Source organism: Siphateles boraxobius, unplaced genomic scaffold (assembly GCF_051911475.1).
Source record: "Siphateles boraxobius isolate OS27281-9 unplaced genomic scaffold, OSU_SipBor_1 25, whole genome shotgun sequence".
NCBI classification, from domain to species: Eukaryota; Metazoa; Chordata; class Actinopteri; order Cypriniformes; family Leuciscidae; genus Siphateles; species Siphateles boraxobius.
In genome coordinates, this window is record NW_027508866.1 from 30980326 (window position 1) to 30995803 (window position 15478).

Genomic DNA, 15478 nt, shown 5'->3' on the forward strand with positions numbered 1-15478 from the left:
AGTAGAGATGTCAATTCCAGCTATTGTTTTATCTGCATTTAGACAAGCCAGCAACCAGTGATCAAAATGCTTATCGCATGTTGTGTTCCGTTTGGATTGCAATGATCAAATTAAACCTGTAGGTTAACAGTAGTTTCAACTCAGGTGGTTTTCCTACACTATGGCGTCAAGGTGACGTATGCCTTATTTGGAGCTAGGGTTTCCTGTAACCCTTTATTGTCATGGAAACTAATGTTTAGCAGTGTCATTTCAACCAGCATGTAGCAAATGTTTGTTTCGAAAAAGTTGTGCATAGTGTGTTGGCAGGTGAGGCATACACGTCCATTCAAGATTTTCTTTAAATCAGTTAAATTCTAAATTGTCTAATGCAGAGTCTTGCTTCTCTTCGAGCACACATTTTCATCTACTTTAAAAGTTTTATGTTTTATGCTGATCAGGGACCCTTTTACAGAGTCTTGCATTATGTTCATTCTGTGTGCCTTCTGGTTTTGCAGTTCGGAAACAATGGGATCTTAGGGGACCCTTTCTGAGGAGGCCTTATGTGTTAGAGGCCTTCTGTATCAGTTCACGCATCGTTGAGCAGCATTTCTTGGTCTCTGGCGAGCTGGAAGGTGCAGGGTAGTGAACTTGAATCTTGACTTGGTGCTGAGGCTGTGTACCCATGGATGGCTGCTGGAGTTCCTGGGAACTACTTGTTCGAGCCGGATGTCGTTCTGGCTGTACGACTGCACGTTCAGCTGTCACGTTTGGGGTATAAGAGTTCGATCTTTGCTCTTAGCTTTAGTGCCGAGTCTTTCAAAGGGCTGAGCTGACATTAAAGTGAGGTCTGAGCCGGTGTCTACCAGGGCTTCCAAGCTCACCTCATTTTCCAAAGTGATGGCTAGGTAGAGTTTCCGGGCCACCCCCTTTTTCGATCAGGTTCCCCAGGAGTCTTAGCGTAGGGGCTGGTGTGGTGATCGATGGGCGGTTAGGGCCGGTCTTGTGTAGTTCTCTGCGGAGACAGACAGACAAGCAGCATTTCTAGGTATTTTGGGCTTTTGGACCCAGCTGTGGGAAACTGTGCTGTGTCGCTCAGGCTGTGCAGCTGTCAGCTGTGGTGGCTGGGTGATGCTGTCATTTTGTGATGTGACAGTTAGCTCTGTGCTCCGAGGCTGACGAGCAGTGTTCTGGTTGCCTGGTTCAGGTCTTACGCTTAGACATAGGATGTCTGTCTTGTCCCTCTTGTCTCCTTTGGAAAGTCTTTTGTGAAGAAGCTCTTTCAGCGACTTCAGGGTCTCAGCTGTCTCAGATGTGGCGGCACTGTTTTTTTTTTGATGTGGGTTCAGACTTGTGCTTACCAGTGGCATGTCGAGAGGGGTTCCGCTCTGGGCTGTCTGGGCTTGATGGTCTGGTCGATGGGGCTCGGCTCTGTGTAAACAGGGCTATGGTGTTGTGGGGCGCCCTCTAGAGGCAGCTCTGAGTAGGGCTCAGAGACAGAGTAGATTGTGGGGTTTTTCAAAGTCTTTTCGGACACAGTCTTTTGCTTTGTGTAAGCTTCTTTTAGCTGTTGAGTAGTCATGCTATGTGGTCAGGCCAGGATGTCTAGATGATGACTCACTGTGGGGTGCAGATTTCGGAGAGACAAAGTTCTGAGGTTGAAATCATCCTCCATGCCGGACTGATTGAGGTCCATGGCTGTGATTAGTCTTTGGTCTGATTCTGGATCAGAGAATTCTTTAGTGAAGGCCTGCCGCAGCGGCTGGTAGTCCGACTTGACTGTCTCTGGTTGACGGTCGAGGAAGCTGCGCGCATCACGACTGGACGTGATTCTGAGCAGGTACAATCTGTCCCACGCGGTGACGTTGGTAACAGTTTGTAAGTGAAAGTCAATGTCCTGCGGATGGCGTGCACGTTGTGGCCTCCTGCATGGTTCGGAGTGAACATAGGGATGTTTCTGGCCAGCTTGTTAAGTCTTTTGGGAGCCATGCCGTGGTTAGTGGCCGGGACTCTCCTGGAAAGGCTCTTCCCCCCTCGCTGCTGACGGGGGTTCTTGTGGGCTGGCTGGTGATGTTTTGAACAGTGGGCTTTCACCCCCCTGTACAGCTCTGGGTTCTTGGCTGAAAGGTGCGGACTGGCTGGTCAGGGAAACTTTGTGGTGTGCGTTTCCCCTTCCCGGTCCTTCTGCAGTCTATAAGAGGGTTTCAACTCTGTGTGAACGGTGTCAAGTTCGTGTTCGAGATCTTGTCCCTGCTGAACGTGCTTGTGGATGGTAGCACGGGCCTCTTGCGAGTTTCTTTCGCAGGCCGTGGCTTTCGAGTCTCTTTAAGTTCAGTCTCAGCTCTTTGCAAGGGGCTTCACTTTTGTCGGAGTTTCTCGTTGAGTTCCTCTCTGGTTCTTTTCTCTGACTGCACTCTTTGGTCTATGTGCAGATGAAGATCAGATAGGGCAGTTTGAAGTCTTTCCACTTCCTTCTGTAGCTCGGGGTCGTTGTCATCCTCGGCTTGCATCCTTAGCGTTGCAACTTCGTGCTCCAGGGCGATGCGGCTCCTTTCGTGGAGACGTGCTTGTGCGATCAGCTGGCAAGTGAGGTTGACGTATCTGACCGGTCTTTGTCGTGGGAGCTTTGGCTTGGTTTGTGCGCCATCAGCCTGTCCACGTCTGCGATGCTCTTGGCTCGGGGCTCTGATTCACTGGCGACCTTGGTCAGGAATGGAGGTTTCATGAATCTCAGCCATGTCTCCAGGTTGTCCCAGCGGGTTGTGGGACTGTAGGACCGGAACATACTGGCTTCACTGTGGGCGAGAGGAACACAACACACACACAGAGAGACCAATGGAACTAAATTGCCCCTTGGGGATTAATAAAGCTATCCGTACCTGTATGCAGGTTCGTTCTACGTTTAACAAGCTATAATACGGGCTATGCCGCGTATGAAAATTTTGGTTAACTGATGCCGACAGTTAAATCATTTGGTAGGACAATTTGGGTAGGTCAGCATGGGCCTGAATAAAGATTTTTAACGGGGCGGTAGCTTAGGGGTCACCTGTTGATGCTAACGGCTTGGTTGTCAAACTATTATTCAGCGTTCCTTGTTGTCTCAGATAGGTTCTGTCTCTAAGTGAACTGAAAGGAGCAGAGCACAACAGAAAAGAGCAATGGCAAGATAGCAAAGTTTTAAGTAACATGCAACCATCCAAGATGGAAAGGTCTGTAATGAAATGGCGTTAATAGTACACAGGAAGTGTTACAGGGGAAGAGGAGGCCTAAGCCTGCGATTTGTGGCTAGGAGAGTAGGAGGGAGCCAAACACTTCAATGACCGGGGGAATCTCTAGATTCTGTGGCCAATACTAAGTGATGGATTTAATACCTTTTCTAGTTTCCCTGGGGTGAACTGAGGTCATTCGGGTTGGAGTCAGCATTTTGGTTGGTCCCTCTGTCGTCCCCAAACACTTGACAGCAGTGTCCCGGGCCCTTCCGCATATCTGTACCGATGTGTGCCCTCACGCAACCCGACCTTGAACACAACCGGCAGTGCCAAATTGGTGATGTCGTGTTGCGGGCTGCACCAACGGAGAAATACAGGAAAGTCCGAGACCCGTGCTCAGTCAGCGCTGGTGACGCAGGTCAGACGAACCAGCCAGCTGGACCCCAAGCAGAGATGACTGTCAAATCACCACAGCACGAGAGAAATTTCTACCTACAAACACAAAACAGGATGAAGGACAAGTGAACCTCAACGTGAATTAAAGCTCTCTCTATCTAAATCAAATTGAGTGTCTATTTTTTGTAGAAAAATCAAAGGCAACGGTTTTACTAAAATTATGGTACAAACAAAAAGGGAATTATGACAATGTTAATTATCAGAACAACCTAGCCTCCATTCAGAGAAGAGATTAAGTGCAGCAGGAAGAGCACAGGAGGAAGCAAGCTGTAGTGGCGCGTTTGGGCCACTAAGGGTTTGGGCCACTTCCTCCTAGTGGTCAACCTGGCTGACAGAGAACTTGATTTAAATTGCATTCAAACTGGTTTAAATACAATTCAAATCAAGCGTATGCATAGATGTTAAGTAACTTCTAGAATAGTAAGGATACAGTTGTCATAATGTATCAAATACATAACGTAACGTATCAAATCAAAATTATTAAAAATAATTTGAAAAAGGAAATATAGTAATAAAGCCATAAAACCATTCCCAACAGGAAAGGAGACTTAATTCAAATTGATCTTGAAATTTGTTTGTTTCAAACATAATTTGATTAAGTGTAGGAAATTAAAGGTTGGCATTATATTTGATGATGATCACGACTACGGTGAGGTATCAATGATAATAACCAAAATAAAACCAACTGGGAGAAAGCCACTTCAGAAAAGAATGATGTTAGGAACTAAGTGATGAGCTGACGTAGAGGGGGGAGGCCACAAGGGGCGCATTCCTCCTAAGTGGTCATCAGAAACTGGTACTGCTTACTTTTAAATTTTAAATTCAACTGTGGTTTGAACCAAATTCAAAATAAGTGTACACAGTCGGGAGTGAAATCATGTTAGTAAAACTGGAACTTGCACATGCATTGAAAGTTAGAAACACAATTTCAGAAATTCACTGGAAAAATCTGAAATTGTGATGAGATTGTTTAGGAAAAGACGGCCTCGTTACTAGTGTCCACGAGATGGCGCCATTTCGCTCATGGAGGGTAAAGTCAGGGGGCGGTGCGTAATTCGAGAACTGTCAAGCACTTAGGCCTCAGTGCTGCCCTCTAGTGTTTGTCAGCGGAATAACAACCACCCTGCTTCCATGTGTGATTCAAATTTGAGCGTGCAGACGCTTTGTTTTCTGTAAGATCACACTTATCCAAAATAAAATCTCAGCGTTTTTTTTTTTCAGCTATATTTCACAAAACGGCGTGGCAGGAATTTTTTCTACACACACACATAGGGACAACCGGAATTAGGCATCGGTTTTTCAATTCCCACATAAACAATTAGCGCTATTATTCACACGTGTTCGCTTATGAATTTTAAACCTCGGCGGGTTTTTTCTATTCGACACACGTGTGCACGGAAGGATTTCTTCGCTTCCACACACTAATATGGACAACAGGAATTATACGTCTGTCGTTCGGATCCAAATAACATTTATCAAATAGCACTTATGATTAAAAATGTTTTTCGGTTTTGGATTTTTTTGGTGCTATATTTTAACAAACACGTCTGGCAGGATTGCTTCGCTGCGTCGTGCAAAAATAAAACAGGAAATATTCGTCTGTTTTTTCGACTCCCATGACATATTATCAAATAGCACTTATGATTAAATATGCTTTAGGTTTTTTACAATTGAGTAGCTACGTCAATGTTTAACCAGGAGTTCATCGTTAATCTAACGATTATAATATCAGGCCTTTCTTAAGAATAGTGAAAGAGCATCGTTTCACTAAATCTAGTCTTCACCCTGACAGAAGAATCTCGTTCGGACAGGGGAGTTTAACATTAAAATGTCACAATTCAAAAGAGGTTTCTTCGTCTTTTGTTGGACAAATTTAATACTATGAAACTGCAGTTTTACTTTTAGTTATTAACAATGGCAAAAGGAATGTTAGACATTATTTTGCAGCTGTTAATGTGCTGAACTGGACTCGGCTTTGTGCCTTTAATCAGTCAGCCAGTGAGTTCGCGTTGCGTTCGCTCACTCGAGGCGCGTATACAATATTAAATCACAATATAGACATCGATTGAAACTGAATTGCTCAAAAACGAGTTTAAAATGTGCCCGCATTATTCTCCACCATTTATGTAAAGACTCTGGGGCGGATCTAATCCGTGGGGAATTTGCATATCATAATTAATAATTGGTAATTAATAATTATTCATACATGTTTGGATTAGATCAGTCTTACATGTTAATAAAACTCCCGATAAGGGATGATATGTAATTTTACCTGCATGCATGCTTGTGTATCCTTGCACTTAACCACAAGTTGATTGCAATTACCTGCACGGACCACGTCTTACAAAACAGGCTAAATTAATTAGCTCAATTGTCAGACTAATATCTGTGGGAATCCACAATATCATCTTACTTTATAGGATTTCAGGAAAAGCAATTCTGTGGCCACAAGAATTGGGTTTCCTGCCCTATAAACACATACTCTTTAAAGTATCTTTAATTTGTAAGCTTGTTGCTATAAGATCTTTTGGCACTTAAGGGACTTAAATGAGCAAAAAGGCAGTACATCAATCAGATGAATATAATGAATTTAATAAGGCAGAACTACTTCTGTATTTACTACGGTTACATGGGATATATGTATTTACAAACATAATAAACAACAATACACGATAAGGCATCGATGAACGAGAAATGTATAGAGTGTGGACAATGGAAACACGTGTGAGAGGGGAAGGGACAGAGAGAGAGAGAGAGAGAGCGAGAGAGAGAGAGAGAGAGAGCATTGGCAACATTCCCCTGACAGTCCCCTGCCTGTGACAACACGAAAACATCATCTTAATGCTTCTTAGAAGCTCTATAAAGAGATGTACTTAAGTTTCTGGGTCTCTCTGTGTCGCGGCATTCCTGCGCGTGCGTGAGCGGAGTCCTTTAGGAAGCGTCACTGGGTGCTGCTTGGCGCGCGTTGAACGGAGTTTCCAAGTCTTTGGGGTAACATTACCAAAGGAAAATAGTTCGGCTAAGTTTGTTTCACTTTGTGGAAGTGAACAGAGTCGACTACGGAAAACAAAACTTTGACTAACAAAGAAAAGAAATAAAGATCTCTACGGGGAAATCACGCGGAGTTAACGTCACATCTTCGCATGGCTGGTGAAGAAGCGTGTGTGCGTCTCTCGCCACGTGGTCACGTGCGCGTGTTTCTCCTTCAAAACGAGCGCGCGCTCGTTTAAAGGTCCCTTGTAGATGGATTTGCTGAAGAGATATGTCACGCGGTGTTCTTTTCACTCGTCGATTGGAATTAAACACGGAGACTTATCTAAGACTGAAAAACACAAACTAAACTAGAAACAAATAAAAGAAAGGCGAAGAGCTCGCCCGGAGGCGAGACCTTACATTTTGACAGTCCAAAAGTAACAGAGCGACGAGCGGAGGGGGGAAGCGTCATTTATCACCTTGGAGAAATCCGGCCTCTTCCTGTTGACTTGGCCAATTAGAGGGTTGGAATTTCACAGGCGGGACTTTGGTTTTTATTGCTCTTTGTCTAAGAGAGAGACATTTGAAACCGACGAAATTAGGGTGTTTAAGAGCAGAATCTTCACAATTCTTATAATACTAATGTGTCACAAGTTTAGCAAAATGTAATGTCAATTAACAAATGGGGAATGAAGATTGGAGTTTATCAAGACCAAACTTGCCACAAATGGATTTGGTTAAACATTAGTTGGCCAAGTTTAAAACATTATCGCATTAGAGTTGTCGAGAAACATAGACCAAACCACAAAAAGGCAACTCATGAAATAGGGAACTTAGATACATTGTTCATACAATTCTCAAGTGGATATATAATAGCATATACTGTATATATATGAATACAGGATTCATTTCTCCTCCTTGGTTAGAATTCAGAGAGGGTGGCAGTTCTGTGAACATTCCTTTGGGTCGTAAACGCCGTTATCTAAGAACACCAGTGATGTTAGTTTTGGTCTCTTTTAACTCCAAAGATGGAAAACATAGTAAACTATATTTTTCATTAACTTCTTACATATATTTGGCTCGAGCAAGTTGAGCGATTTCGTTTAATACCAATCACTCCGTGTTTGTTACGCATACAAGGATATATATAAACTCTTAGACCTTTATAGAAGTCCGCAAGGTTCAACTACATAACTAACAGTCCTAGATAGACAGGATACAGTATAAACTTCAAACATACAGGAATACATCATGTTTACATTTCATAATCACTCATTTCTGGGTTTTAATGTTATAGATGCATATATGTGTGTGTGTGTGTGTGTGTGTGTGTGTGTGTGTGTGTGTGTGTGTGTGTGTGTGTGTGTGTGTGTGTGTGTGTGTGTGTGTGTGTGTGTGTGTGTGTGTGTGTGTGTGTGTTTCCATTTGCGCATCTGGCATTCCTTCCTCGCTGGGGGGGGGGGTTTGGAGATAACGGTCTTCTTGGATGTTGGCTCGCGAACAAATCAGGATCGCGCGAGGATCTCTTTGGGGACTCATTACGCTGTAAAGGTGTCACAAACTAATCTACCCTCCAGACTGGCTGGCGCTAACGGAAGATTTAGAATTGGAAGAGTCATAGGTTGGGGCTTTAGAAACCCCTGTTAACGTGTGTTTATTGTGTTAAGGAATGCTGACTCCATGATTCTGCGCTCATACCCTACATATTGGAATATTATATGGTCATGTAATATTGAATGGATACGGAAATGACTCGAGGGGACATTATTATATGGTTCCTGGGCTCATACTAAGAAGTATTTTTTGGATGGGTTATTATTCTGTTTGATGTAGAAGGAAACGAAAAAGAAGGGAAAAAATTATTTGCATATGTGCCTATATTTGAATCATTTTTAATAATTTTGGAAGATTGTGCTGTAGCCTACATCCATTTATTTATCTGTTATGTTTGATTGTATTATGTGTGTGTGTGTGTGTGTACTAGCCAAATATTTAAATCTAATGGATATATACATAAACATGTTCAAAATAAACTAAACTAACTAACTAAAATTACTAGAACTGCAGATAGGCTACTCAAACGATTACAATCCTAAAGTAGGCTATTTTAAAGTCGATTTTAGCCACTTCTTTTATCATGTCATATTGTAATTATATAGCGTAATATGTTATATTAAATTAATTATTATAACCACGTCCATGGGGCTGCTTTGACAGGGTCAACCACACACACCCACACTACTCTTAAAATGTTACTGTTATTAAACTGCACATATCTGTCTATATTGTTCATACTGCATACCCATGTGTTCTGCTCATAATGCTACTGTTAATACACTTCACATATTCTTGGCACAGCTACTAGAAGATTTACAACTGTCAGTCAGGTTGCTCACGTGACATCTACGTCATCAAGCTCAGTTTGAGCCTGCGCAGAACGCTTGGCTATCAGGAAGTGAGTGCCCATGTTTGGCTTCAACTCTCTCCGTTGAAATCAACGGGGTCGCTGTGTCCATTTCTTTTACTGTCTATGGAATCTACATGCCACCGGCCACAGTCACAACAAAGATGGCTACCTACGATGAAGTTGTCAGTGAGCTGAGGCATTTAGCCAGGGGCGGATCTACAGGGGGGCATGTATTTTTTGAGGCATAGCCTTTTGAATTTTTTTTGGCCTTTTGTATATTATAATTCTTATGAGCCTTTTTTATATCAGGGAGAGTTTATAAACTTCCCGGGACAGGTTGTTAAAAAGAAGAACAATCCCGGAAAAACCGGGACGGGTGGCAACACTAGCTACAACAGTTTCACAGCGATTTCAATATCCTCACTACAATTAGCCTATTGCCCAATCATATTTCGGCTATCATGAGATATCATGTTACAGTTATAGCCTTGGTCTGCATTGTTCCGTGAACACAGCATGCTATAAGCCAACTTCCTATAATAACAGACAAATAGTCACAAATCTCAAGTTAAGTATTAAATCAACCATGCATAATCAACTACGACACACTCACACACATATTGCATATCAGTGTCAAATACATAATTTCGTCTGGTGCAACTTACGAAGAGTAATAAAACCAACTGGCCTACTCACGTTCTTAATACAGCTGAAGTCGACGTTTTTGGGATTGGAATCTCCTCATGAGTTTCTGTTTCCATTCGTTTCTGAATAGGCAAAACCGAGCACGTCGCGTCCTTATAACTTTACCGCGATGCTGGTCAGAGCGGCTCAGCGGGAAACCCCTTTTTTGTAAACAATAAGTCAAACTTCCAGGAGTTTTTTTTTTTATAAGATTAGCCTATGAGTCAAACATTGCACTTAAATACACATCAATAAATATATAAATACTGCACGTAAATTATTATTATTATTAAAATAATTTATTAAATGCAAATTGGATGGAGGGGGGGGCACATGAGCTCTGTAGGCGGGCCCGGCCCCCTAAGGCCCGCCCATAGCGCCGGCCTTGGACTGAGCTGCCCCAGAGCCTCTGAAGGTGAAGTGAGTTTCCCAGGTGTAGTTAAACACACGTTTAACTTAGTTACATTTTTAATGAATGCAGTGTATGCTAAATACGATCCAGCATCAGCAAAAACAGTCTATTACGTTAGCCAAAATCAGCGGTCAAATCGCTCCCTCGTGATTTGTAAGAGCACTCTTCCCTTTGATTAGCCTAATTTTGATTTATGTAAAGACAAGAACAGCTTAATAAAAAATATAAATTGTTTGTATCAATAACGTTTACTGATGGTCGCCGTTACGTTACAACACACAACTAGTGCCAGTTAGGAGATCGATCATTTGATTAGCTAGCAAATCCAATTGTTCGGTGCACGAATTTACACGTAGAATACACGGTATAAAAATAAATAAAACTCTAAATAGCGATAAAATTCGCTCAATTCGTGTTTGGTCTGAATGTCAATATTGCAATGCAGAACTGTGTGTGTACGCGCGCGAGAGAGGGAGAGGCGCGGGCGCGATCGAACTGTGTGTGTGTGTGTGTGTGTGAGAGAGAGAGAGAGAGGCGCGGGCGCGATCGAACTGTGTGTGTGTGTGTGTGTGTGTGACAGAGAGAGAGAGAGAGAGAGAGAGAGAGAGAGAGAGAGAGAGATGCGCCCGAACTGTGTGTGTGCGTGCGTGTGTGTGAGAGAGAGAGAGAGAGAGAGAGAGAGAGAGGCGCGAGCGCGATCGAACAGTGGAAACAAAAACATACTCCGTAAACATATAATTCAAACTGCTAAGTGTTTACATTTGTGTACACTCGCAATAAAACACAACATTGTGCTTTTGTCACACTCTCTTGTCAAACTGTAACCTACAACTATCACCCAACCAAAATCTCACGCACGGACAAACACACACACACACACACACACACACACAACACACACACACACACACACACACACACACACACACACACACACACACACACACACACACACACACACACACACACACACACACACACACACACACACACAGTTGTACTTTTAAATTACACATTCTGCATTAAAAAAAGAAACTCAAATGTGGTTTTTAATGGTAGCCTAGTATTATTTTATACGGAAATCAATTATTTATAATTCAGATGAGAATAAAGTTAGGGTTAATTAAAATTAAGAAAAACAAATATATTGATCTGAAATATGGCAAATTAATTTTAAATTCATTCAAACATATCGCAAGGTCTTTGTCTTTTTATTAATTTAATTAATAAACTAATTAAATTATATAAAACTATTGTCAGTGCACTGCAAATAAACTGGTTCTATGCCTTTATTAATAAAACTTATTTAAAAAATACAAGGCTTAAGACATTTATAAAAATGCCTTCTGCATTTTTGTTTTGCTTTTCACCCCATTGTACCGAAATCGTACCGAACCGTGATGTCTGAACCGAGGTATGAACCGAACCGTGACTTCTGTGTACCGTTCCACCCCTAATACAAGGATAACCAGAGGTTTTCACATATTGACTTTTGCAGGCAAGAGTAGTTGAAGAAAGTAGCTGGAGCCTATAACCATTAAGGCTAAAAGTCCTTGGACACAATTATTGTACTTTGTTTTTTTATATTTTCATTTTGCTTGTTATAATTTTACTTTTTAAAAGATGCACGGTTTAGTTTGAACACTGCACTGGGCTTATTCCTGTTGTGAATTAAAAACCTTTGTAGTGTGTAAGGGCATGATTAAACAAGAATACTTTGTTTTTGTGTTTGTTTTGTTAAAGCAATTCACATATAGGGATTCCCACCGTCTGCCCCTGCCAAGACCTCTTGCCACCCCTTTGCCCCCCCATGTAAAATTTTCTAGATCCGCCACTGCATTTAGCAACTGTTTTTGAAAACAATGCTAACGTTTGTATTGATTTTATTATTTTTCGTTTGGACGCTCTGACAGAACGTGTGTTTCAGTTAGCGGCACACATGGACACAGATGTCGACAATGTAGTTTTTCAGAATCTGGAGGAAGCGGCCCATCTTCTTAACTCGGTCGCTAACGGGTTTGCCTGTGGGTGCCATTGCAAGGCTTTTTGGAGTCAGCGAAACAACAGTTTGTCGTCAGATGGCAGAGAATGAAATAAGGTGAGTGTACCATTACATGTGATGCCAATAGAACCAGTGTGTGTAACGTTACCAAATCACAAGAATGACACAGGAGAAAGACAAACCCTTCCTAGCTTGTGTTAATTTACAAAGTTATGTAACTAAACAAGAATGCATAGAAAGTAACGTTAAGTCGCACACACAGTGACTTCAGACTCCACTTTAGACTCTTTTTAAGATATTTCAAATTAAGATATTTTTGATGAAATCTGTTAGATGGATCACTCCTCCATAGGCTTCTAAGGGATTGAAACTTGCCAGCCCCGAAAAGTTATTAAAGACATCGTTAAAATAGTCCAAGTGACTACAGTGGCTCAATCTTAAGTTTATCAAGCGACGAGAATACTTTTTGTGCGCAAAAAAATAAATAAATAAAAATAATACTTTTATTCAGCAAGGATGTGCTAAATTGATATAAAAAAGTGACAGTTAAGACTAATAAAAGAATTTCTATTTTAATTTAATGTTATTTTTAACTTTTTATTCATTGTAAGGGGTGTACAGTTAAAGACCCAGAACCAGATATGAAGAATGAAGACCCAGAGTCAGAATTATAAAAAATTAAAGAAAATATTTACTGAAGATAGTTTGCAGTTTCATCAGCAGAAGTCAGCTTCAATACTCACACAGGAGTTCGTAGGCCGCCCCGCTTACAGTTAAGTAGTTATTAGCCTACACCTTGTGTCAAAATGATTTATGACCCTATGATTGACAGGTGGGCGTGGCTTTCCTTTGATCTTCCCCCGCCCCTTCCGGTTCCTCCCCTTCCTGTCCCGCCCCTTCCGGTTCCTCCCCTTCCTGTTACCTTTGACCCAGTCCCGCCCCTTCCTGTTACCTTTGACCTAGTTTCCGCCCCTTCCGGTTACACTTTCTGTCAAAATGATGGATGGTTACCTTTGACCTAGTTCCGCCCCTTGCGGTTACACTTTCTGTCAAAATGATGGATGTGTGACAGTTAGTTTGATTGTTTGATCAAGAAAAGGGAGGTATTGGCCTTGTTAACATAAGCTTTGATGTTACAGTTACAAAGTGATGTGACAGTTAGTTTGAGATGTGATTGTTTGAAGTTGGTGTTTTGGTCACCGCATCCCTGAGCTTTATCAAGGGGAGCTGTGAAAGTGATAAGAAAAAAATGTACAACTATTCACTGGACCAAGCATTATGTTCATTTAAATAAAATGGTGAAAGTTTATCTGTTCTGTAAAAAAGAATATAAAATAAAATCTCACACAAAAAGTTGAAATAAATGTACAACTATTCACTGAACCAAGCATTTCAGTTTAAATAAAATGGAGCCACAAAAATAAAAAATGTACAACTATTCACTGAACCAAGCATTTCAGTTTAAATAAAATGGTGAAAGTTTATCTGTTCTTTAAAAGAATATAAAATAAAACCTCACACAAAAAGTTTAAATAAAATGGAGTCACAAAAATATTCCAAACAGTTAAAAAATGTATTAGAGAGTTGAAGAAAAAACATACAGCTTATGTAAAACCTCACACAAAAAGTTTAAATAAAATGGAGCCACAAAAGTATTGCAAACAATCCAATGTATGAATGATCTGACTCTGTCTCAAAAACATAGGGAGCACGCGCGTCTATGTGTGTGTGTGTGTGTCAAAGCAGGAATTCCCCCCCCCCCCCCCTCCGCATTGCTGAGGACCTTGAAAGTTTATCTCACACAGAAGTTGAAAAAGCATTATGTTCATTTAAATGAAATGATTATAAAATTTACATTTAGTCATTCACAAATATTTGACACTGACTCAAGTTGAAAAACCATGCTGTTCAATTAAAAGTATATAAATTAAACAAAAATAAAATCATCTTACTGTTTCACCATGGTTGAAAAAAACCCACAAGTGTTTCCCCTGAAGTCTTTTCTCTCTGTCACACCAGTGTGTGGCTGGCCTGGTATCTGTTTTTGTGACACGTTCCTGAGCCCATTGAAAAGCATTGTGTTCCTTTAGAAGTGTATAAATTAAAATATATCATATATAAAATAAATAGTTTACTAATTGTTGTTCATTTAAAATCTTACTAAATTACTGAAGTTGAAAATCATGCCGTTCATTAAAAAATCGTACTAAATTAATGAAGTTGAAAAGCATTCTGTTTATTTAAAATAAATATTTTACAAATTTACTGTAGCAATTATGTTAGATTTAGATAAAAATAAAATCATCTTACATTTTCACCAGGGTTGAAGTAGCTCCTATCACATAGATGTCCATATTGACCATTTAAAGTTGAAAAGAACCCCAGAGTATTTCTCTCTTTCTCTCTCTCTCACACCAGCGTTTGACAGTCAGAGGGCTGTGTTCAGTGATCAGAATGAGACTGTGAATGTTTGCTAAATTTATTTCATAGTGTATAAGCATTAAAAGTTTGAAATAGTTTCAAACTTATTCAATAAAAACATAAAAAACAATTATGCTATATCGATGGTCTCTGGGGAAAACTTGACTATATTTTTTTATTTATCAGGGTGCATGTAAAGAACTTTGAAATTTGCGGCTCTCACAAGTTATCTCACACATTGTGTGAAATGTTTAATAATTCCTCAAGTAGTATCTGTGAGAAAATCCCCACATAGGCCTATCTGTAGTGAGAGAGCAACAATGAAGACTTTTAGAATCTGTGATGCCTCAGGCCGAGCCCCATTGATAGCCTGCTTATAAGCTCCTTCCGATCACCAGCACATCTTCAGAGAAATACGTTACTTTACAATAATGTTAGCTTCAGGATATAGGGTGACAGAGCAGATGAGCCTCTGTGCATCACGTAATGTTAGTCTGCTAACGCCTTTCCAGAGCCAAAGTTTTGTTCGTACTAAATTTATTTCAAAGCATAATCGTAAAAGTTTAAATATGATCTTTTAAAAATGAAAAGATTGTTTAAATGAAATCTTTACATCTTTACAATCTTTTTTTTTAACGGTGACCCAAAGTATAATTGTTATTAATATAACCATAATGATTTTTGTACTGTAACAGCATATTCTACCCCGTACACCTAAACACGACCATCACAGAAAACTGCATTTTTACATTGTTTTTTACATACTGTTTTGCACTCTCACACACTAAGTTGGTTCCATAAACTCAAATAAAGTATATAACTCAATGTATAATGACAAAATGTATTCAAACAATTTAACCTTAGTTTTAGCTAAATAATATATATAAAAATTATATATATATATACAAATATAAAATATAAAAACTCCTTACATTTTC